Source organism: Hyperolius riggenbachi, chromosome 3 (assembly GCF_040937935.1).
Source record: "Hyperolius riggenbachi isolate aHypRig1 chromosome 3, aHypRig1.pri, whole genome shotgun sequence".
NCBI lineage: Eukaryota > Metazoa > Chordata > Amphibia > Anura > Hyperoliidae > Hyperolius > Hyperolius riggenbachi.
In genome coordinates, this window is record NC_090648.1 from 291,638,948 (window position 1) to 291,663,587 (window position 24,640).

The window sequence follows — 24,640 nt, forward strand, 5'->3', positions numbered from 1 at the left end:
TAAACGTTTATAAACAGGTTTAGGTATTGTAGGGGTTAACAAACGGTAAATAGGCTAGGTTTGGGTAAAAATTAATGGGGAATTTTAAAAATATATACTTTTTATTTTATTGGGACTATGTCACTTTAATTTTTATTTTTATTTTTTTTTTACTTTTACAACTTTTTTTTTTCTAACTTTATTGAATGATTGTTGCTAGCTAACAGCAACAATCATTTACTTGACCATTTACGTGACTGTGCACGAGCGTGTGCAGACAGCGGCAATTAATGCAGGATGTAGTTTCTACGTCCTAGAACACACATGGGGGCTAATTAGAACATATAACCTACGTCCTGAAAGTTTAATCAGTTAATAACAATCCTACTGACTAATTTGGACTTTGGTGAATCTAGATTTGGGCAAAACATTTAATAAACACAAACATAGCTGGCGCTGGCATGTAGCTCTTGTAAAAAAATATTTGGCAGTCTAAGGGTTAATCATATTAAAAATATGACACTTCTTGCATCTTTAAAGGACCACTATCACAAAATTTGTAACATTGAAAATACATGTAAACACATACAGATAAGAAGTACATTTCTTTCAGAGTGAAATAATCCATAAATTACTTTTCTCCAATGTTTCTGTCACTTACAGTAGTAAAAAATCTCACAAAACCGACAGGTTTTTGACTAGCTCATCTCCTCATGGTGGATTTTCAGTGTTTCCTTTATTTTTAAAAGCACTTAGTGAATAGCAGTTGCTCATTCCAACTGCCAAAAAAGTGTATGGTGAGCAGGCAGGCTGGGCAGCATCTTCGTATAAATCCTTTTCAGGGAGTGTCTTTATCAAGAATAAAGGCCATGCTGAGAATCCCCCATGAAGAGAGGGAGTAGTCCAAAACTATTCAGTTCTGTCAGATTTCTACAACCTACTATAAGTGACATCAATATAGTAGAAAAGTAATTTATCGCTCAGTTTACTCTGGAAGGAACATACTTCTTATTTGTATGTGTTTACATGTATTTTAAAGAAACACTGAAGCGAAAAAAAATTATGATGTAATGATTTGTATGTGTAGTACAGCTAAGAAATAAAATATTAGGAGCAGAGACATAAGTCTAATATTGTTTCCAGTACAGAAAGTGTTAAGAAACTCCAGTTTTTATCTATGCAAAAGAGCCATTGAGCTCCACGGCTTTCAAAATCACAGAGAAATCTGTCTTCTAAAGCTTATTATCTCGAGTGTCTCTTTTTCTCTGCAGAGGACAGGTCAAACGTTTGCTAGCCTTCTCTCTAAAATCATTTAGCATGTTGAGTAGTGTGTAAACTGCAAATATTAGAGAATGATGCAGTGTTATAAAAAAAAACTATATAACTGAAAATAAAAATATGAGAATATTTAATATGAGAATATTTTCTTTGCTTCTGATTTTCTAGTAATTATCGGTACTACACATACAATTCATTATATCATAATTGATTTTCTCTTCAGTGTCTCTTTAAATTTTACAATTTTTCACGATAGTGATTTCTGTTGTCTGTTTCCTGTTTCTTTTTTTTTTCTGCGGAGAGTGGCCATCTTGATTGGAATGTTAGCACTATACAAAGCAGTTTGGAAAACCCTTTCTCTCTGCATAGTTAAATAAGGCTGATTCACTCCACCTGTAAACTCCAAATAAACTAGATGCTATATTTACTACTCTAGCATGACATTTTTCTCAGGTGTCAGAGGCTGTGATATCTCTCCCACACTGCTAATTTTCTGAGGCAAACATAAAAGCTTATTAGCTTAGTCACCATGGAAAGCATGTTTTGCAAGAATGCAATTTATAAATAGAAAGGAAAACAGTGTGTGGTTCAATGCCTGATCTTCACCAACAACGAAATAACCAGATATGCACCCACACTCTAACCAATTAATACAGGGTTCTTCCTAAACATCCTTATTCATTGGCCATATGTGTACATACATAAAATCCACCCAGACACTGAAAGTATTATATCTTCTTCTTTATGTTGATAGAAGGTTTTAGGGTTCTGCTTCTGTAACACTCCCCTCTCCTTTCTTTTCACAACATCCTTATCTTTGTCCAGCCAGTTTGTGTGTGAGGATTCTCACATCATTTTCTCCAGCACCAAGAAGAGTAAAGTGCTGTAGAAGACATCAGCACTATATAGATACAAAATAGAGAAATGTGAAAAGAACAGCCTGGCTGTGCATTATCATTAAACACATTTACTGCAGTTCTCAAGTTAGTCCTGAGGTGGTCCTGTTGTGGATCATAGTGCTTTTATATAGCTGAACAGTTGAATGGTATGTAGGCTTACTATCACATCATCTCTGGCTCCAGTCATAATCAAGCTTTACTAAGCTCTGATGAGTCCCTTAAAGTGGATCTGAGATGAACTTTTACTCATTGCATAATTGTGTTCCTTTCCTATTGTTTTTAGGACATTCCTTAAGCCAAATACTTTTTTGTTTTTATTTTAATACTCTAATTCCCTATAAACTAAACAAGCCTCACCCACAGAATTTCAGAGAGCCAAGGCACTTTCAGACAGTAGCAAGGGCTCATGGAAGCTCAGTCTGGGCAGGAGGAGGGGAAAGTATTACTATCCAGAGATTTCAGAGGCAGAGGGGGGGGAGGGAGGAGCAGGGGGATTAGGTTTTTTTCACAGGCTGAGTGCTGAAGATGCAGATAAGCTTGCTGTGTGTAATGTTTACAAACAACATGGCTGCTGTCATTGTATCATATCACAGGAAGAAATTATCATATTCTATTGAAGCTGTTAGCAGCTAGATTTGCTGTGTAAACTATTTAAACTTTAGATAAGATATATAGACAAGTTAATTGTTATAGTTCATCTCGGATCAGCTTTAAGTCAGATGAGAATCCAACTGAAGGTTTGACTACTAAGCCTCTGCCCTGTCCTCACTTAAAGCTGCCTGGGCTTCACTTTGGTGCAGAGACCAAGAAAGGAAATTAGCAGAAGACCAGGAGGGAGCATGACTGATACAGGAATGCTGTAGCAGTGATGGTCAGAGAAGGGGCATGAGATCAGATGAGATATGTCAGGAGTAGGAGGCCTGGCTGAGTTGCCAAACCAAAAAGTGCAGCCAAACATCAAGGCTTGCATAGTACACTACCAGTTTCATGTTATGTGATCAACTTCAGGATCCCTTTAAGTTACACAGGAGAAAAACTCTCCTGATATCTAAAAGAAAAAAAACTGATAGTAACAGAGGCGCCAATTTAGAATAAAATAATTTAAAATCTGTTTAAAAGGAGGGGGGTTGGTGGTTACCACCCTCAGATATATAATGACCAGCCAATAAGTCGTTATACATAAATAATAAAATTTATTATAAATTCTCCAGGCATGCAACGCGTTTCACGGGTCAAGAGCCCGCTTCATCAGGCAAACAGTGTTGGAGATACACACGACTGTGTCATTCAAGAGGCCCAGCGCCAACTTGGCCCAGCGCCAATTATTGGCCCAGCGCCAATTATTTTATTCTAAATTGGCGCCTCTGTTACTATCAGTTTTTTTTTTTATCTAGTCCACCCCGGGTGGAGGGGTATATCCCCACTTCTATCTACAGAGAGCGACTTCTTAATACCTGAGTGGGGTCAGGTCATAATTCTCCCCACCTGCACATCCAGTGGTTGCCTTTGTGGTAACCCAGACTTGTGAGTATAATACTCGTAATCGTTTTGTCATATTTCCTTTACGTGACATACTACACTATATTGGGCTCTCGGTTTTTTCATTTTTGTATTCTTCCAAGCTGATATCTAAAAGGCTGTCATAAATAATTTGGTCATATCAAATAAGGATAGTCAATAAGATAAGATGCAAATGATGTAAAATGTATGCGGCTTGAAAATGGACCAATAAAATGCAACCACTGCAGCAGTTTATTGGTCTATTTTCAAGCTGCATACATTTATTGGACATTAGCATACAATTAGCATCAATTTAGAGTTATTTGTTTCAATCATTTTTATAGAAAGGTTAAACATTTATAATAAAAGTGGTGTATCAAAGCAGTCAAGTTATGCTATACATAAGGCACAAAAATAGGAATGCAATAACTAGAATCCAAACATAAGACAAGTACATTACAAATTGTCCCATAAAAGAACAGATTCTCACAAAAGAATAATGTTCTAATGAGGTCAAGCGCGAATTGGCCATTTGAGAGCACCCTTCAAATGTGGTGGCCACAATCCAACCCATCTCCACCATTGAAAATTGGACCTGAAAAGGGTAAAATTAACCCTGGACCAATATTACAATATGACCATTCAAATTAAAAGGCAACAAGAACAAGAATCTGAGTAACTTGTCTAAGCTTGATATTCCAATCTACACATACAAGGGCTTAGTAGCAAGATGCCATAGCCTTAAACACCATGAAACATATTTACCATCTCTACTAAGAAATGAGCACATTTATCCACAATTTTGCACATATACATGGTAATTCATACAAAAAATGAATATAAAACTTTTATTTTTGGATGTTAAAGATAAGTGAGTCATGAGTCAAAAGTGATGCTTAAAAATAGGAGTTCAAGCGTGTTAACCTCTTGACGACCAGCTAACGCCGATTGGCGTAAAGTGGTTGTCTGTGGGTTTCCATGGAAAGCGGCCGATCCATGTCAGTTCACAGAGGGTGTCTCCGTGAACTGCCTGTAAGCCTCCGATCGCGGCTCGCAGGCGAAATGTAAACACGCGGGGAAGAAATCCCCGGTGTTTACACTGCACGGCGCTGCAGCAGTGCTGTAAAGGAGATCGGCGATCCCCGGCCTCTGATAGGCCGGGGATAGCCGCCGTCTGATAGGCTGAAGCGTCGCCGTCCTGTACCGCCTACAGAGCCAGGGAGAGGGAGGAAAGGAGAGGGAGGGGGGAATAGCGCTGCGGAGGGGGGCTTTGAGGAGCCCCCCCCCCTTGCAAGGCATAGCAGAGCGGCGGCGATCAGAACCCCCTCCCCCCCCCCCAGCAGGACATCCCCCTAGTGGGGAAAAAAGGGGGGAAGTCTGATCACCCTGCTGTAATGACGATCTGTGCTGTCAATAGGAAACCACTTGGCCGGCAAGTGGTTAACAGAACAAAAGGTGTTTTCTGAATCAAGTCCATTAAGCCTATTTTTAACTTGTTATCTTATGCTGGGTATACACTGTGAGATTTTCTGGCCGATTTACTATCAGATCAATTATTTCTAACATGTCCGATCTGCTTTCCGAGCATTTTTCGATCGATTTCCGTTCACTTCAATAGGAAATCATTCCAAAAATGCTCGGAAATCGATCGGAAAGCAGATTGGACATGTTGGAAATAATCGATCTGACAGTAAATCGGCCAGAAAATCTCATCGTGTGTACCCAGCATAAGGTAAATCTTAGGGTGGCCATACACTATCCAGTTATAACTCAATTTGTTTTCGAATCGATATGTGATCAATATTAAGGGCTAAATCTTTCGAAAGATAGATCCACAATGTATTTATTGTCCGATCTTTTCTGAATTTCCAGCACAATTTTGAAACCTGTAAAGACCCAAGCTGTTCATAAACAGTATATTGTTTTTCTAAGGTGGCTATACACACCTCATAACCATTATAGGAAGGGCTTGTTATGTGAATTCAGTAAGTTAGGGCCTGTGGGGTACTTCCAGCCTGGTAATAAAATCCCTTTAGACTAATTTTGAGAAACAACATAATTTCTGTTTGTAATCCGTCAATTTGTTATTGATGCTGGCAAAACTAATTAATGTAGCTTATGATCTTACTTTTCCCATTATTGTGGGGACAAAGGTACCTTACTTGGGGCAACTAAATGTCCAGAAATGGATCTCCCTGTATGACATATGCACACATGGTAGCAGCCCACCCATGCACAGAAGGTCGCGACCCAGGCGTGCGTGACCACGGACACAGGAGGACATAGTAGGACATAGGGACAGGTTTTATTATTATGATAGAATAAAAAATAATAAAAATAATAACTTTTTAGTATATGATTTAGTAAGTTTGTTGAAAAATGATAATTTGGTACATAGGTGACAATTGCGGAAGCTGCTTGTTGAGGTGCAAAAAGTTGAAATGTAAACAGTTTTGTTCTGAGGAAGCATAGGGAACAATTTTAGAAACAATTATACAATTTTAGAAACAATTATTTGTTGAATAGTCGGTTATTGCAATCAATACATTTGGTATGGAAATGAAATTTAAAGATAACAAGCAACATAGTTGTTTTATACTTATGCAGCGCCCTTTTACAAACAATATAGTTGTTTTATATTCATGTGGCCCTCTTTTTATACACTTGGCGCCAATAGAGAAAAGATTTGCATTGACGTGAATGGGGCGCCCTTTTTAAAAGGCACCATTATTACGTTCTACCCTGTAAAGTGCTGCTGAAGGTGTTGACGGTATATAAATACACAATAGTAATAATGAGTTTCCTACAGCCAATGTATTTATAGCTGTGAGGCCGCACTCTCTGGCTAGTTCCCAGATAGACTGGTAAAGCGTGCAGAAACCGTATTGCAGGATCTTCACTGGCAATCAATACGTAGAGGTGTCGGGCATGGCGCTCTAGAGGTTTTAACTGCCTCAGGAGTCCCCCACTATAAAACTATTAGATTACATGAATCCTCCCGATCAGTCCACTTATACATTACCCAGCCAGGATCCAGCCTCCCGCACAGCTCCGGTCTTCTCTAAGGGGAGGTTCGGGTCTGCGCATGATGTCATGTACGATCCTCCCCATAGAGAAGAGCGGAACTGTCCGGGGAGGCTGCGGTGATCGCTGGATCCTGGCTGGAGGGGCTGAGCGGCCACCTATTCTAGCAAGCCTAGTGCTAGCTAATATGTACTGATCTCATGTAATCTAATAGTTTCTTAGTGGGGGACTATGGGGTTACAAAACCTCCTGTGCGGCGTAACGCTCAGGAGGTTAATGTTTTGTCTAGAGAATGCCAGCGTTTTCTCATTAATTTTGGTAATAACATTAGGGCTCTTTTACACTTAATGCGATTCTGATTTTGATGCGATTTTACATGCGATTCTGATTTTTGATTTAAATTTTAAAAAGTCCTACATGTTCATTCTTCTCTGCCTTTTTCTTCTTGTGTTGCTAGCATCCAGTGAAAAGCGCAAATCGGAATTGCAATCTGCAGTATAATAGAAGCCTCATCCTTGCTTGAAATACATTTATAAAAATCAGTATGGAAGTTACAGTAAACTATAATCATATAATGTTTGAAATAATAATTTAATAAATGATATTTTGTCTGAAGCTTTATTGTACATTTCCATAATCATCCACAGCTTTATTTGTTGGTCAGATAATTGCTTCAGAAGATTTAAACTTTGAGTCAGATATTATTGTTCCCACTACAGTTCTAAAATAAATCCTTATGAACAAAATAATTGCTGTGATTACAGGAAATTTCACTAACAGGTGTTCCTTCACAAAGTATCCAATTATCATTCACAGGTAATTCATTTACTAGGTGTTCCTATGAGTCATCATTTGCAGTTCCAGCAGGGAAGCACATAAGCAGTTATTCAGGGTATCAGAAGGCAGTTTGCATCTTGTCACTGCATACTGATGTGTAGTTACAGCATATTACATTAAGCATCAAAATAGTCACACTTTTTTGAGTGTATAAAGCAGTGATTAAACACTGTTACTATACACTGTGCTTTCTAACTGCAACGACCTTTTTATAGATAGATGGATAGAACTAGATTAAGGCTATGTTCACAGTGGGCGTTCCGTTCTCTGTAACAGAAGGTATGCATTGCAACGGAACAGGAAAGTTGCATGTTATCTGCACTTTGCGTAGCATACAGTGAAGCATACAGCAAATGAAAAGTATGCTTCACTCTTAATGCATGTGTTTTGTGGTAACGCGCTGCATGTAGCCCGTTGGGATGCCTCATGTCATTAAACTGCACTTGCCGCTTTGTGAATGTGGCATAGATGGTGCATTGCAGTGCAGAAAGCCACATAATAATGCGGTGGTTACACAATGCACCTATGCAAATGTAGCCTAAACTGTAGTGGAATGATTAGTTAAAAATGTTTTCATGTATTTATCTATATGTATATAGATGGCAAGTGAGATGCTAATAATTCCTGATTGCATGCAAATGTAATATAAATTGTATGCACCTTGGAGTTGAGCCAATCAACAGCATCAGGAAGTGCATTTGATTAGCTCAGTTCCAAGATGCACACAATCTATCTCGTAGACCATCTCTATATAAGTATGTAAAAAGCACACTGCATGTATTTCATAAACAAACATACAGTCCAATACAGAGAACTCCATTCGTTGCATGGTGTCTTATTGGACAATTAAAGGCTGTGGTACTGAACGGGGCAACAGACGCAGGGGTGTTTCTAGGATCCTAAGACATCTGGGGCACTTTTGGGCACTCAGCTGAAAAATGGGTGTGGCCATGCTCCAGAATGTGGGTGTGGTCATGGGTGGAACCAAATTTACATGAACTTTAGGCCTCCTTTCCACAGACTGTTTATAGGCAGTGAAATGCTTCTCAAACTCTCACAACTGCTTGCTGTTGCCTGGTAACTGCTTGCTACTTTCTGGTAACTGCTTACTACTGCCTGGTAACTGCTTGCTGAACACGCAGCTCAACAGTCCGTGGAAAAGAGGTCTAACAGTGTTCTAAGTAGGCTTGCCCAGCAAAATGGAAGAGAAGATGTCTGCAGAATCTGAAGACCAAGCAGCCAGAGTTGAGTACTGCTACGCTGCCTGCCTCTACCTGGGGGACATCCGGGGCACCCCACCCCAGTATAGATCCAACGCATGTGCCACTGATCTTTGGGGCTAGCAACGCCACTTACAGACCTTAGAGGATATTTGGGCTAGAATGGGTGGAAGTGAGCTGGAAATCAGAGAGATACGCAATAATATAACACCTCCCTGTGAAGTTTACAGTTCATCATTTTGTGCATTATGATACACTTACACAATGGCAACATTGATAGTTTGATCATGGTTTGTAGTGTGACAGTGTACTTCTATAATAGAAAGTAATTTGCAAGCCTCAGTCAATTATCCCATATCCAAAATAAAGAAGAGCAAGTAGTTTAGTACCAACGTGTGTCAGTTTATTTTTATGGAAGTTCTACTTCACATTTGCAATAAAACCAAAATTACATATTTACTCTTGGTGAAATTCATATATAACCACTGAGAGAAAATGGGTTAAAGATAATGTTGAATTAACAAGGATATTGTCTCAGTTGCTCTTCCCCATCTTTCTTCACCTTCATTTGTCCTCACAGATTAATCACCCACAAGTGGACAACTAAGTATCAGGTTGAGATGATACATCCACTTATGCACTAAATTATTTCACTACTTCAAGACCAGAAAAAGCAATTACTCATTTTCTACTCTAAAGCTGTTTTATTATGATACATTTCATTTATTATAACCTCAAGGTAAAATATAACATTTTTCAGGTTTTGTTTTTGTTGTGTTTCTTGTATGAAGCGTAAAAAATAGAATTGAAACAAAGGAATTCAATGCTCTGCTAGAGACATTTCTTTCAATGTGTGATATAAAACAAAACATCATCATATAATAGCTGGTTGTATATGGTATACAGTATATTAATGTTTCAACTCTAATGATCCGCTCGCAGGCAGCTTTTTGACCACTGTTCAGGTCTGCATTCTGCAGGTCTCTGGAAAAGAGACCTTTTGTCAGTTCTGCAGCTTGCTGCTGCTGAGGAATTTGCATACGTTTGTCATGCAAATTGCCTAGCCACATCCTTTGTAGGCTTGCTCTATAAGTACCATGTGATTCCACAGTACGTCGCTGGTCATAAGGGTTTGTCCTGTGAAACACTCCTGGAGTGTCAGCCATGCTTATTGTTTAAAGATTAGCTTAGAGTAATTCTTGGGACTGCACTAGGCATCCTTGCTAGAGCAGTCAGGATTGTATTATTTGTATTGCCTGTTCTGTCTGTCTGTGGGGTGCTAACCAGAGCAGCGGTTGTTACTGGTAGGCCCTTCTGTTCATCTGTTTCTCTTGCTATACTTGGATCGCACTTGCTCTGGCGGAAAGAGCAGTGGATCCAGCTCGCTCTGTTTCTATACTTGGATCACACTCACTCTGGCGGAAAGAGCAGTGGATCCTGCTAAGCTTTCTTGCTATACTTGGATCGCACTTGCTCTGGCGGAAAGAGCAGTGGATCCTGCTAGCTCTGCTGCCTTACTTGGATCGCACTCGCTCTGGCGGAAAAAGCAGTGGATCGTATCTTTCACTTATTCCTGGTTTCGTGTTTGTCTGTTGGTGGTTAGTTAGGCGTGCTTGTCTCTGTTGTGCTTAACACGCGGAGACTGCGCTGTAAACGCGTTCACTGTTGCGAATGAGTGCGGTGTTCGCGTTTAGTTAGTGTTTGTTATTTTCCTTATCTTCTCATTGTATGATTTGCTGTGCCTTTGCTCCTCTCATGCCCTGTCTTGCTTTAGCCTTGTGTCACCTCTGGCAATCGCCTCTCTCGCGATTGCGTTCCTACTTCGTATCTGCTGTTGTGTGTGCACCGTCGCGGGTTGGCGACTAGATTGGTGCACACACATACAATCTGTCCCTGTGCTCATTCTCATTCGCAATCGCTTCTCTTGCGATTGCGTTCTCTCTTGGTTTCCTCTGTTGTGTGTCCACCGTCGCAGGTTGGCGGCTAGATAGGTGGACATACATTCCTCATCTGTGCTTATTCGGTCTTGTGTCGCTGTTGGCAATCGCCATCTCTTGCGATTGCCTTCTCACCTGATCTTCATGGTTGTGTGTTCATCGTCGCAGGGTGGCGACTAGATTGGTGGACACACATACCCTCTGTCGCTTTGATCTCTCTCTTTCAGGGATATTTTGCCCTGCGTTTCTTCCCTTCGTACAATTCCTGTCTGGCGTCTGTGGCAGGGCAGAGGATCTGTCCCTCTGCACTCCACAGCTCCATCTGCCGACAGGAATTTCCCTCTACAGGTGTGTTGCACCTTTTGCTGGGTTCCCTCAAATTATACGCTTGTGGAGGATTGCCGCAGTGTCAGCGCACGTCCTGTGCGCTGATCACGGAGAGAATTCCACAATCGTTACATCAACACTGTAAAGTTGCATACGTGAATAAAATACAACGGGAAAAGGAGTTAGCATATTATAGTTTCTCCATGAGGGGGGTGTACCCAGGGCCGGGCCGAGGCATAGGCTGGAGAGGCTCCAGCCTCAGGGCGCAGTGTAGGAGGGGGAGCACAATTCATTCAGCTGTCATTCCTAATTGTGTTTGAAACAGAAAGAAATTAGAAAAGGGGATGCATAGCAGTGACTGCAAGCCAGATAACTAGATATTAAGGTGTTGGGGAGGTTGTGGGCCCTGTGGCACCTCTTAGTCTAATAGCAATTAGTGTGTGATGGCTGGGGTGGCAGGGATGGAGGGGCACACTTTGGTGTCTCAACCTTGGGTGCTGGAGGACCTTGTCCCGCCTCTGGGTGTACCTCACTCACAGAAAGGATTGCTTGGATTGGTCTGAATATTTATACTCACTAGTTTGACCAATCACATACTAGGTGTTTGGTTCTACACACACACACACGTCCATGTGCAAGATCCCCTTTAGTGTATATAGGCAGACTCCTCCCCTTTTAGTGTATACAGGCAGATCCCCCCCCCCCCTTTTTAGTGTATACAGGCAGATTCCCCCCTTTAATAGATCCCCTTTTGGAGTATTTAAGCAGATCCCCTTTTAGTGTATATAAGAAAATCCCCCCCCCCCCCCACACACACACACACACTTTTAGTGTATATAGGCAGATCCCTCTTTAGTATATATAGACATATCCCCCCTTTAGTCTATATAGGCAGATCCCCCCTTTAGTCTATACAGGCAGATCCCCCCCCCCCTTTAGTCTATATAGGCAGAACCCCCTCTCTTTAGTATATATAAACAGGTCCCCATTTTAGTGTATATAGCTAGGAAGATAAATAGTGTATAGTATGCAAGCAGATCCCCCTTTAGTGTATATAGGCAACCCTCCCCCCACACTTCCCCCAACCGGGAGGCAGTTGGGGAATCTTACTTTTCTGCTTGTAGCTGGGGACAGAAGATGGCTAGGAGTGACAAGCAGGTCTCTCTCTGATTAGTGTGCAGCGCAGACATTGCCTGTGAGCAAGGGGCAGTGCTACTGGCCCGCACGACTCAGCAAGAGGCAGCAGCAGGTTCCTGGAGTCTTTGCCCCATCACCCCCAGCGGCACCAGGGGGCGGAGCTACCACTCGCAACAGCCACAGACGGACCCAGAGTCCGCAGCCAGTAGGTAGAAATGCGGCCAGGGCCAGTTGAATGCACATCACTGCGCCCCCCTTGAAGCCGGCGCACTGAGCCACCGCTCTGGTCGCTCAGGTCAAAGGCCGGCCATGGCAGTAGCAAGCAGTTGTGATAGTTTGACAGTCTTTTCACTGCCTATCAACTGCTTGTGGATCTACAGCTGACAAGTTTTTTTTTTTTGTTTTTTTTCTTGCCGTTTTACTGTTATTTTAATGGTTTCATGTGCAATTGATATGCCCTTCATTTTAATGTACGATTAAAAGTTCAGTTTTATAATTACTCCTTAATAAGTAGATTCTGTGTAATTATCTGAATAACATGCCAGCAATGGCAAATAATTATTATGAGCTCATAGAGGCACTACCCAGCGCAGAAGTCTGACATGATAAAATCCATGAAGTCTATGAAATCACAGGCTCAGTTAAGTAAGTGAACAACAAACACGAGCCTGTATTTTTCCACATGGCATTAGTACTTTTAGCTGGCCCAAACTCTTTACAGAAACTTGCATGTGATGTGAAGGCTTTAAAAAGTCCCATCCTTGTCAGTAGAGATGAGCACACTGATTCTGCCGAATTCCGAAATCTGATTTTAATATCAGAATTTTGTAATTTTGAGTTAAAAATTGAAATTTGTAATTCACAGAATTCTGACACATAAAATTTACAAAGTTACTGAAATTATGAAAAACTTTGTGTAAAGCACAACATGTTTTCTACATAAAGCAAAAAATGGGGGGGGGGGGGGGGCACGATTTCAAATTTTACCACAACATGTTTGCAATAAACAATTTCACAATGCAAACATGGAATGCACTCGGAATTTTGGCAGATCCAGAATTTGTCACTTCAACCATCCCTACCTTCTGAGGAATGGGGCTTCACACAGAAATAGTAAGTGTATCAAGTTAATTCTGTGGTAAAGGACAGCATTGTTATGCAAACCCATAGTGTGAACGTAGCCTTAGAACTCTAAACAGGTGTCCACAATACCATTCCTACTGCTAGGATTCTATATATGTTGTGCATCCTAAAATATAGAATTGCAATGATGATGTAAAGTGAAGTGCAAGCATTGCATTATTCTGTTTTATCAGTGTAAAATGCCCAATTGAAATATAATTGCATTGTGTTTTGATGCGATTGTATTGTCCAGTGGCAGCACAAGGGGGGCAGGGGGTGGTCCGCACTGGGTGTTGTTGCAGGAGGGGTGACACCTGGGACAGAGGTTTAGTCCACAGCTGAGGCTGAGAAATGCATGACCAATGCATGGGCCTCGAGAAAGGGCGGCGCTATGAATAGTGGGTTAACATATGAGCCTACATGTATCCAGGCTCCGCCCCACACTGCACTGACTCACCTCCAAGCCCCTCCTTCTTCTGCCCCTGCTCGTCCTGTATGTGCCACCCATGGCTCACACAGAGAGTGCAGATGTTTGGAGGAGTGAGTGGCAAATGTTGAGAGGAGTGAGTGTTCCAGACAGAGGAGGAGAGGAAGACATGAGAAGCTGGCTGATGATGGTAAAATAGCAAGGAGGCTGCCTGCTGGTGTACTGCCAGAGCTGGGGTAGTGACTGTGACCACTGCTCCTGCTATGTGGCTGCTTCCTATGCTGTAGGCTCATATACAGGGATGAGCCTTCTTAGAGTAGACTAAGAGATAAAACTTAACTTTTAATTGTTACAAAAGCTGAAAGCATTGGTTGCATGACTCAAAACAATTGTGTGAACATGCTGTATGAAGCCAGAACCTGTGGTGCAGTCTCTCCCAACCTGGTACAAAAAAGAAAGTTTCCAGCCCCTTACTACACTCTCCCCATCCGGAATCTTTGAGCTAGTCACTACCCAGCTAGCTTCACCACATCTAGCACACCAGTTCTCTCAGCCAACCCCACTTTTTACACTCCCCCTACCTCCTTAGCCAGCTACACCTGCCCCCCCCCCCCCCAGCACCCTCATTTAGCCACACCTTTTCCAAGCCCCCTAAGCACAGCAGCACCTGCCCATCCCACTTACCTAGCACCACAGGGAATACCCCTACCCAGCTTCACCTGACAACCCACAGGCTCTTATGGAGAGAGAGCCCACGCAGCGTAACCCCACTGCCAAGTTTAATACTTTTGTGACCTAGAATTTCTTCTTCTGAAAACCTGTGATGGTGATTTAGGCTTCTTTCACACTTACTGCATTCTCTTGCGTTGGGGTACTCTCCCTTGCCACAGCTTGTCACGAGGGCAATGTAAGTGTATGGGGACTTACACATGATGGCGACGTGGTGCTGTGCGATGGAAGTAGGGTAATCGATGCAAGGCCACCGCAAACTCTATAATGCATTGCTGCATGATGCGTGCCTACCGTATGGATGATGCAGCAATAGAAGTCTATGACAACGCAGTAATTTGAATTCCCAATTGTGATTACGGTATGGCATGCAGGTGCAGAGTAATGAAACTTTAGTGATGTACTACCTGTCCATCAGAGAGCATGCCACTGTTCAGGGAGTGGAGCTACGCATATTAGCCTGCACCGACCGTACCATGTCTAAAAATTGTCGTAGGAATATGTGCAGAAGTGTGTTTCAATGAGATCAGTTCAAAAATGTGGTTCCCAGCACAGTAATTTAAATAAAAGGAATTAGTATACGATTATTTATTTGAAGTGATCAAATTGACATTTCACTGTTCTTTATTAAATTTCACCTTAAATATTTTGCATGGAATCAGTTTACAAAGAGGGTGATTTTGAAATGATAACAGTGCTTCTTGTTCTGCAGCAGATCAGAATAACTATTAGTGGAAGGAGAACTTGCTGTTTGCTATTTTGTCTCCAATGATTGGGGAGAACGGGCTAATTTAAAACAATTTTGACCCATTACAGAAGATTAGTTGTACCATTTCAAAATAGTTCTCAGTCTTTGTGAAATTAGACCTTCGTGCATGAAAATCTGGCCTTCAAACCCTGACCCATACTCCATTTTATATTGTTCAAATTGAAAATGTATAAGGAATAGCAATGAACGTAAACAGCTATTATCTCACACAGCCAGACATATTTATTTCTGAAGCGTTAACTGGCACGTCAGATAATGTCCACTACTTAGTATTGATAACTTAGATGGTATCTGTGTGAAGATTGTAGCATGTACAGTCTTCTTGTATGCAGTCTCTTAAGGTGCCCATACACTTACTCGATTTCCCGTTGATAGACAGCAGATTCGATCACTGTGATCGAATCTGCTGTGAAATCAATGTGCAAAAGCTGACCGATCGACCGATCTCTATCCAAAATCAATCGATCCCGTCGATCTGTCGCACGGAAAATTTTGCTCGATCGCCGGCGGATCGGGAGTGCGTCGATAGCGGCGTTCGAATGTCTGATGACCGGCGCTAGCGGCAATACATTACCTGTTCCACCGGCGTGTGTCCCCGCTGTCCCTTCTCCACACTGGGCTCCAGCTGGCTTCACTTACTTCCTGTCGGGGGAAGTTTAAACAGTAGAGTGCCAAGGCCTGCCCATATACCGCTGGCGGATTTCTGATTGCTTTCAGCATGAAATCTCTCAGGAGTTGGCCTTGTGCAGCTACATCCACCACCTCGTCGCCCCCGGCGCTGTCCCCACTAGTGTAAAATGTGCCCCGTGCAGTATACTTTACCTTTCAATGTCCGCTGCTGGCTTCCACATAAACGCTGGAAGCCGTGTGTGGCGCATGTACAGGGGTTTGACAAAATAATGGAAACACCTAACATTTTGGCATCATAATCTTTGAACATGTTTTAAGCAATCAAAACTTGACATATGTTAATTTTTTTTGTTTATTATTTTTGTTATTTGATATGTTTAATTAAAATAATTTTTTTAAAGATATTTAAACCAAAGTTGGTTATAATTTATAAAAATGGCAGATCTCTCAGACTTTCAAAGAGGCCAAATGGTTGGTGCTTGTATGGCAGGCAATACTGTAACAGAAACTGCCCGAATGCCTGGCATTTCAAGAGGTACTGTCTCAAAAGTAATGACTGCCTTTGAAAGAGAAGGAAAAACGTCCTCAGCAAAGCACAGTGGTGGCTGAAAGTCGAAGTTGTCTGAGAGAGACCATCGGACTCTAAATCGGATTGTTAGAAAAGCTCGCAAAACCACTGCTCCTAAAATCACTGCAGAACTGAATGAACACCTACAGAAGCCAGTTTATACAAAAACTGTTTGTCGGGGGCTGCACAAATCTGGATTCCACGGAAGAACTGCAATTACAAAACCTCTGCTTTCAAAGACAAATGTTTCAAAGCGTTTAGAGTGGTGCAGAAACCACCAGAATTGGTCCCTCGAGCAGTGGAAAAATTTGAATTTCTCTGAAAAATCATCGTTCACCTTATTTCCAACCTCCGGCCGAGCGTACGTTTGGAGACAGCCAGCCAAAAGAAGCGTTTCATCCAGACTGCCTTCTCCCAACCGTAAAACATGGTGGGGGTTCTGTGATGATCTGAGGTGCTATTTCTTGGAAATCCGCCGGGCCAATGATTTCGCCTTCATGGGAGATTTAACAGCTGAGACTATATAGGAATTTTGGGCGACCAAGTTCATCCTATGGTTCAAGAACTGTTTCGGAGGGAAATGCCATCTTCCAAGATGATAATGCCCCAATCCATACAGCTAGAATGAAGTTGAGCATCTCATCTGGACACCACAACCCCCAGACCTCAACATTATTGAGCATTTATGGTCGTTTTTAGAGATTCAAGTAAAAAGTCGTTTTCCGCCACCATTATCTCTAAAAGAACTGCTTCAGTTTTAACTGAAGAATGGGCTAAAATTCCTTTGGAAACAATTCACAATTTGTATGAATCAATACCTCAGAGAATTGAGGCTGTAATTGCCGCAAAATGTGGACCTGCACCATATCAAAATACATTTTGTTGATTTTCAAGGTGTTTCCATTATTTTGTCCAACCCCTGTACGTGGACAGAGGACGGAGCATGAAGCCAGCGGCGGACACTAAAGGTAGCCATACACTGGCCGATTTGCCATTAGATCGACCAACTGACAGATCCCTATCTGATCGAATCTGATCAGAGAGGGATCGTATGGCTGCCTTTACTGCAAACAGATTGTGAATCGATTTCAGCCTGAAACCGATCACAATCTGTTGAGCTGCTCCTGCCGCCTGCCCCCCCCCCCCCCGTATACATTACCCTCTTCTCCACACTGCACCGCATCCCAGCATCCCGCACCGCATCCCAGCGTACACTGTGTCACTCCGCCCTCTATTTGAACTTCCCGGTCATTGGAGTGACACAGGAAGTTAGTGTACGCTGGGATGGAAGCAGGAACAGAGCGGTGCAGCGCGGAGAAGATGCCCAGGAGCCAGCATCAGGTAATGTATACCTGTATCGTATCGGCCGCCGTTAGCGACGCGCTCCCTACCCGCGGGCGATCAACAGTAATTTCCCGCACGGCGCGATCGACGGACCGATTTCGGGAGGAAATCGGATTGGCGGGTGCGTTTAGCGCGAACGATTGGCAGCAGATTCGATCCCAGTGATCGAATCTGCTGTCGAAACGGCGGCAAATTGAGCCAGTGTATGGCCAGCTTAACATGTAAAGTATACTGCATGGGGCACCAAAGGGTACATTTTACACTAGGGGGGACAGAGCATGGGGCTCAGTGACATTCGGCGTTTGTTCCAATATTGCACCGTTACCGCTGCTCACCCGATCGAGCATGTCAGCCCTACATCTTGCAGCATGTCGTCCGATCAATACATGCGACCAACTGCGGCCTGAAATTGGTGGCATGGTTGATCGGGCATGCTCTTGGCGGCACTTATTTTTATCTGATTGTAATAATCAAATTGTATGGTCGATTGGCCACCTTTAGTGTTTAGGTTTAGGTAGGGGGCCGATTAGTGTGAGAACAGGAAAACATAAGGCAATAAAAGAATATTGGAAAATTTACCAATATTCTACTAATAGGAACAGGTGATAGTAGAATATTGGTAACTTTTCGGATATTCTACTATTGGGTACACCTCGCACCCATTTTAACATGCAGCCCTTTAACCACTTGCTGACCGCCTTAAGCCAATGGGCGGCGGCAAGGGCTAGGCCCAAACGACCGCAATACGCCCATCGGCGGTGGCGGCGGCAGGCGTGGTTAGGCGGAGATCGCGTCAGCAATGACGCGATCTACCGACGGTATCTGGCACCGCCCACCCCGTAACCCGCCGGCCAATTAGCAGCGCCGGCAGGTTTTAAACAACGCGATCGGGCCAATCAGAAAGGTATAAATCACTTTGTTATTGTAACAAAGTGTATTATACTGGCTGCCTCCTCCGCTGATGGTCACTCGTCGTGCGACCATTAGAGAGGATGGCACCCATCCGGAGGCCATTGCCTCTGATTCCCCACTCGCCACCACCCCCCTGTCACTATCCTAGTGATCTAAAAACAGTGATCAGTGAAAACTGTCACTTTTTTTAGTATCACTAGTGTTAGCAGTTAGGCCAGTTAGCTAGGCCCCTTTGTAAGTGTCAGTTAGTTCTCAGCCCACTGCACCACAGTCACTAATTAGCGTCATCACTGTCGCTAATCAACATTGGTACTATATAGTATCTGTAAGTGATCATTACTGATCGCAGTCAGATCTATATTAGGGTCACTAGGATCCACTTAAAAAAAAACGCAGTGTTTGCCCGATCAGGCCTGATGGTTCGCCTGCACTTGCGTTCAGCCCGCCCCACCGCAGTGACAGAAATTTTTTTTTTCTGATCACTGCAAAAAACACTGTACAATAGCTGTGGCACTGTAAACATCAGTTTTGATTTTTTTTTTTAAAAAATCAAAACTCAGTGACCGCAGCTTTCTACCTCTCAAATACTCCCTTTTGCTAGGTAGGTGCTCTTTTTTTCTGGGTAGTCTCAGAGGAATACCCCCTAAATTTAGCAGTCCACCATGGCAAGAAAGAGGTATTCCGATAAGGAGGCGTACAGGTACATGGCCGAGTCGGATGAGGACGATTGGGACGCCTCATTTGACAAATCTTCCGGGTCAGAGTTTGAACCTGTATAGAGCAGTGGCTCACTGACCGATAGTGATGACGAGGTTGAGGTCCCAGCTAGAGCCAGGAGTACCACACCCCATGTCGTTGGACCACAGGATCGTTGCGCCACGCAGGATCGGCCTCAAGGGCAGCAGAGTGGTATAAGTGCTGGTCTGAGATTTCATGGTGGGGCAGGCACCAGCAGCACAACATCTCCTGGACCTAGAACCAGTACTTCTGTAGACCATGGTGAAGTAGCGAGCACCAGCATGGAAGTTGAAACTGGTTCGGTGGCACGTGCAGTCGCAGCCACCAAGAAGACGGGCCCGTACTACTCCTAGTTTACCAGAGGTGCTGGCAAACCCAAATTGGCAATCCCCTGATTCCGCCGCACCCGTACTTACCCCTTTTACCGCCCAGTCTGGAGTCCAGGTGGAGACAGATAATCTAGGATCGGCCCTAGACTTTTTCTATTTGTTCTTCACCCAGGATCTCTTAGACTTAATTGTGGCAGAGACAAACCGTATGGCCACACAATATATAACCGCCAATACGTAAAAGTTCCTTGCCCAGCCTTTTCGGTGGAAACCAGTCCAAGTTTCCGAAATTAAAATTTTTTTGAGCCTTCTCCTTCACACGGGACTAGTAAAGCAGAATGTGTTGCGGTCTTATTGGTCTACGGACCCAGCATGTCATGTTCCCCTGTACTCTGCTGCCATGTCCAGGAGACGATTTGAGAACATCCTGCGCTTCCTGCACTTCAATAACAACGAAACCTGTCATCGAAGTGACCACCCTGCTTTTGACCGGCTCCACAAAATTCGGCCCCTCATAGACCACCTGTCATCCAGATTTGCAGATGCTTACACCCCTGACCAGGACATCTGCATAGACGAGTCCCTCATACGCTTTACCGGGCGCCTTCGCATCAAACAGTACATCCTAAGCAAGCGCGCCCGGTATGGGGTGAAACTGTATACGCTCTGTGAAAGGGCCACAGGCTATACATCTTATTTTAGGGTCTATGAGGGAAAAGTCTCAAAATTGGAGCCAGTCGGATGCCCTGACTACCTGGGGAGCAGTGGAAAGGTTGTGTGGGACTTGGTGTCACCCTTGTTCCATCTTTTTGTGGACAATTATTACACATGTATGGCCCTCTTTCAGCACTTAAAAATAGAAGGAATCCGATGCTGTGGCACTGCGCGGCCTAGTTGCCGGGGCTTCCCCCAACGGCTCATTACCACCAGACTTGAACGGGGGCAGAGGGCCGCCTTGTGTGCTGACGACCTGCTCGCGGTGAAATGGAAGGACAAGAGGGACGTTTACTTTCTGTCCACGATTCACGCAGACATGACAGTTGAAATTCAATGGAGAACTGAGGTCATTGAAAAGCCCCTTGTCGTCCACGAGTATAATACTAACATGGGAGGGGTGGACTTCAATGACCAGAGGTTAGCGCCCTATTTAGTTGCCCGAAAAACAAGACGCTGGTATAAAAAAGTGTCTTTTTACCTCAATCAATTGGCAATTTACAACAGCTTTGTTCTCTACAGTAAGGCTGGGAGAACTGCATCATTTCTTCAATTTCAGAAACAGATCGTGATGGACCTCCTGTATCCAGGAGGTGCCGTAGCCCAACCCCAAGATGCAACTAGCCGGCTGCATGAAAGGCATTACGCCTATCCAATTCCGAGAACCCCAGGTCACCGAATCCGAAGAAAACGTTGTCGTGTCTGCAGCAGGGCTGGAATAAGGCATGACACCACTGTTTATTGTCCCACCTGTCCTGACCAGCCTGGCCTATGCCTAGGGGAGTGCTTTGAGAGGTACCACGAGCAGATACACTATTAGAGAGTAGGGAACTACAGACACAGCGGTAGGTACACATGGGTCTCTCAGGGCTATTTCACACTGCTGCGATGCGTTAGGGCAAAATGCCTAGCGAAAGTCACACTTTGCGGTCCCCCCCTACGCCGGAAGTGCTTGACTGAACGCTAGTGCATGCCTACGTTACTGCGTGGCTTCTGTGGCAATTTCGATCGGCCCGGAAGTCATGTTAGTCTATGGCGACGCAGTTCATTACTAGGCCGAATGCTACTCTTGTGGTATTCCCTGAAGGTCTGTTTTGGACGATACGGCGCGGCGGGCTTGACCCACCGGATATGTCAATATGCAGTGTGAAACCAAACATCTGGTTTCGAGAGACCGTAATACACAGGGCTGCCAGAAACCTCTCCTTTCACTTGGGACAAAATGCGTAATGTACTTCGCCACAACTCTGTGCGATTTACATTGTCCCATGGGGGAGGAGAGGTTTGTCTTCGGGAGGTAAGTAAAAAAAAAAAAAAAAAAAAACAGGTAAGCAAAGAAGTTAATGTTTGGTTTGCAATGTTAAGGTTTTTATTAAAAAAGTTCAAAGTTTATTAAAGTTAATGAAGTAATTGCTTTGCTGCTTGCTTGTTTTTTGTTTGTTTTTTTGTATTTTTTTTTCTTTTTCCATCCATTAACCTTCCAAGTGGACCGAGCGAATGACTAACCAGCTGCAGCACTGATGGCGCATCCTGACAGAACATTGCGCGTCTGTCAGCTTACACACAAGTCGGTGCATGCAGCGCTGCAGGACGAGATTTCTCCTCCGCAGTCAAAAAGATACGTTTGCGTATGGGCCGAGGAGCAGTGTTGGGGTTCATATGCTTTGGCAAGCAATTTGTATCAAAAAAGAACTCTGGCAATGATTTGTTCATCCACATCGATCGGTGTGAATGGATAAATCGGGTTTGCCAGGGCATACGAGCTGAGTGGGTTTGGACGTTTTTGGGTGGCAGCTCCCATGTCCTGGCAGACGCCTTCCCCTCTTTTTTTTTCACTTTTTTTGCCAGATATTTTTTCATCCACATTGATTGATTGATTGATTGTTTGACTTTCATTTTTCCTTTCAGCCCAGAGTGCATTACCAGTATGCCCAATATAAGGAGTATAGCAGAAACTCCTAATACTGGTCATACATGTAATGATTGCAGTGACCCTAAAATGCCAGGACAGACCCCACGAATGATGCCATTTTGGAAAGAGGACACCCCAAAGTATTCCGTGAGGTGCATGGTAAGTTCATAGAATATTTTATTTTTTGTCACAAGTTAGCAGAAATTGTTGTTTTGGTTTTTTTTCCACAAAATGTCATTTTCCGCTAACTTGTGACAAAAAATAACATTTTCTATGAACTCACCATGGCCCTCATGGAATACCTTAGCGTGTATTCTTTCCAAAATGGGGTCATTTGTGGGGTTTGTTAACTGTCCTGGCAATTGGGGGGGGGGGGGGAGGGGTGCTAAATTGTAAGCACCCTTGTAAATCCTAAAGGTGCTCATTGGACTTTGGGCCCCTTAGCACAGGTAGGCAGCAAAAAAGTGACACACGTGTGGTATTGCCGTACTCAGTAGAAGTAGTATAATGTGTTTTGTTGTGTATTTTTACATATACCCATGCTGGGTGGGAGAAATATCTCTGTAAATGACAATTTTTTGATTTTTTTTTACACACAATTGTCAATTTACAGAGATATTTCTCCCACCCAGCATGGGTATGTGTAAAAATACAACCCAAAACACATTAAACTACTTCTCCCGAGTGCGGCGATACCACATGTGTGGCACTTTTTTGCACCCTAACTGCGCTAAGGGGCACAAAGTCCAATGAGTACCTTTAGCATTTCAAGAGTCATTTTGAGACATTTGTTTTCAAGACTACTCCTCACGGTTTAGGGCCCCTAAAATGCCAGGGTAGTATAGGAACCCCACAAGTGACCCCATTTTAGAAAGAAGACACCCCAAGGTATTCCGTTAGGAGTACGTGAGTTCATAGAAGATTTTATTTTTTGTCACAAGTTAGCGGAAATTGATTTTTATAGTTTTTTTTTTCACTGTAACGATCGGTGAAGCACAGAGAGGACCTGATTACCGGTGATCTGCAGAATCACTGGGAATACAGATGTATACCAGATTATACGTGATCTGCAGTATCACTGATAATCCGATATACTAGCTAACCTCTGTTCACCTGAGTAGAGTGTAGTGTTTGGTGTAACCAGTGGCGGACATACGGCCGTGCAGGCCGTGCCGCCGCACGAGGGCCCCTGAAGTTCCGTTTTCTTCAGGGGCCCATTAAGTATTTTTTTTTAAATTTTTTTTTATTATTTTATTCCCCGGGGGGCCCCCCGATTCCTATCCTCCCTCCCTCCCTCCCTCACCTCGGGGGGCCCCCCTCCCGATATGCGCGGCGGGAGAGCGAGCGAGCGAGCGGCAAATGCAGGAAGTCTTTAGGGCTCTCCAGGCATCCGCTAGAGGCCCAGCCGCTTAGTCTCCAATATGTCTCCAGTTGGAGACATATTGGAGACTCAGCGGCTGGGCCTCTAGCGGATGCCTGGAGAGCCCTGAAGACTTCCTGCATTTGCCGCTCGCTCTCCCGCCGCGCATATCGGGAGGGGGCCCCCCGAGGTGAGGAAGGAAGGGAGGGAGGGAGGATAGGAGTCGGGCCCCCCACCCGGATAGCTACCCACCCGGCTACCTAACCACCTACCCACCCGGCTACCTACCTACCCACCCACCAGGCTTCCTACCTACCCACCCGACTACCTAACCACCCACCAGGCTTCCTACCTACCTACCCACCCGGCTACCTACCCACCCACCAGGCTTCCTACCTAACCACCCACCCAACTACCTAACCACCCACCCGGCTACCTACCCACCCGGCTACCTACCCACCCACCAGGCTTCCTACCTAACCACCCACCCGGCTACCTACCCACCCGGCTACCTACCCACCCGGCTACCTACCTACCTACCCACCCGGCTACCTACCTACCTACCTAACCACCCACCCGGCTACCTACCTAACCACCCACCCGGCTACCTACCTAACCACCCACCCGGCTACCTACCGGGCTAGTTACCAACCCACCCACCAGGCTACCTACCCACCCACCCGGCTACCCACCCACCCACCAGGCTACCTACCTACCTACCCACCCGGCTACCTACCTAACCACCCACCCGGCTACCTACCTAACCACCCACCCGGCTACCTACCGGGCTAGTTACCAACCCACCCACCAGGCTACCTACCCACCCACCAGGCTTCCTACCTACCCACCCGGCTACCTACCTACCCACCCGGCTACCTACCCACCCACCAGGCTTCCTACCTACCCACCCGGCTACCTACCTACCCACCCACCCGGCTACCTACCTAC

The 24,640-nt window shown here is 44.1% G+C and overlaps 1 long non-coding RNA gene across 1 annotated transcript in view; it reads right to left on the reverse strand.

Annotated features, from left to right (window-relative positions):
* Positions 1-1,485: 1,485 nt before the first annotated feature.
* The window catches only part of LOC137563697 (uncharacterized), a 139,780-nt gene continuing 116,625 nt past the window's right edge, over positions 1,486-24,640 (reverse strand). The window contains exon 5 of the long non-coding RNA XR_011030408.1: positions 1,486-2,158. This is a non-coding gene — a long non-coding RNA (uncharacterized lncRNA). The remainder of the gene's footprint in view (positions 2,159-24,640) is intronic.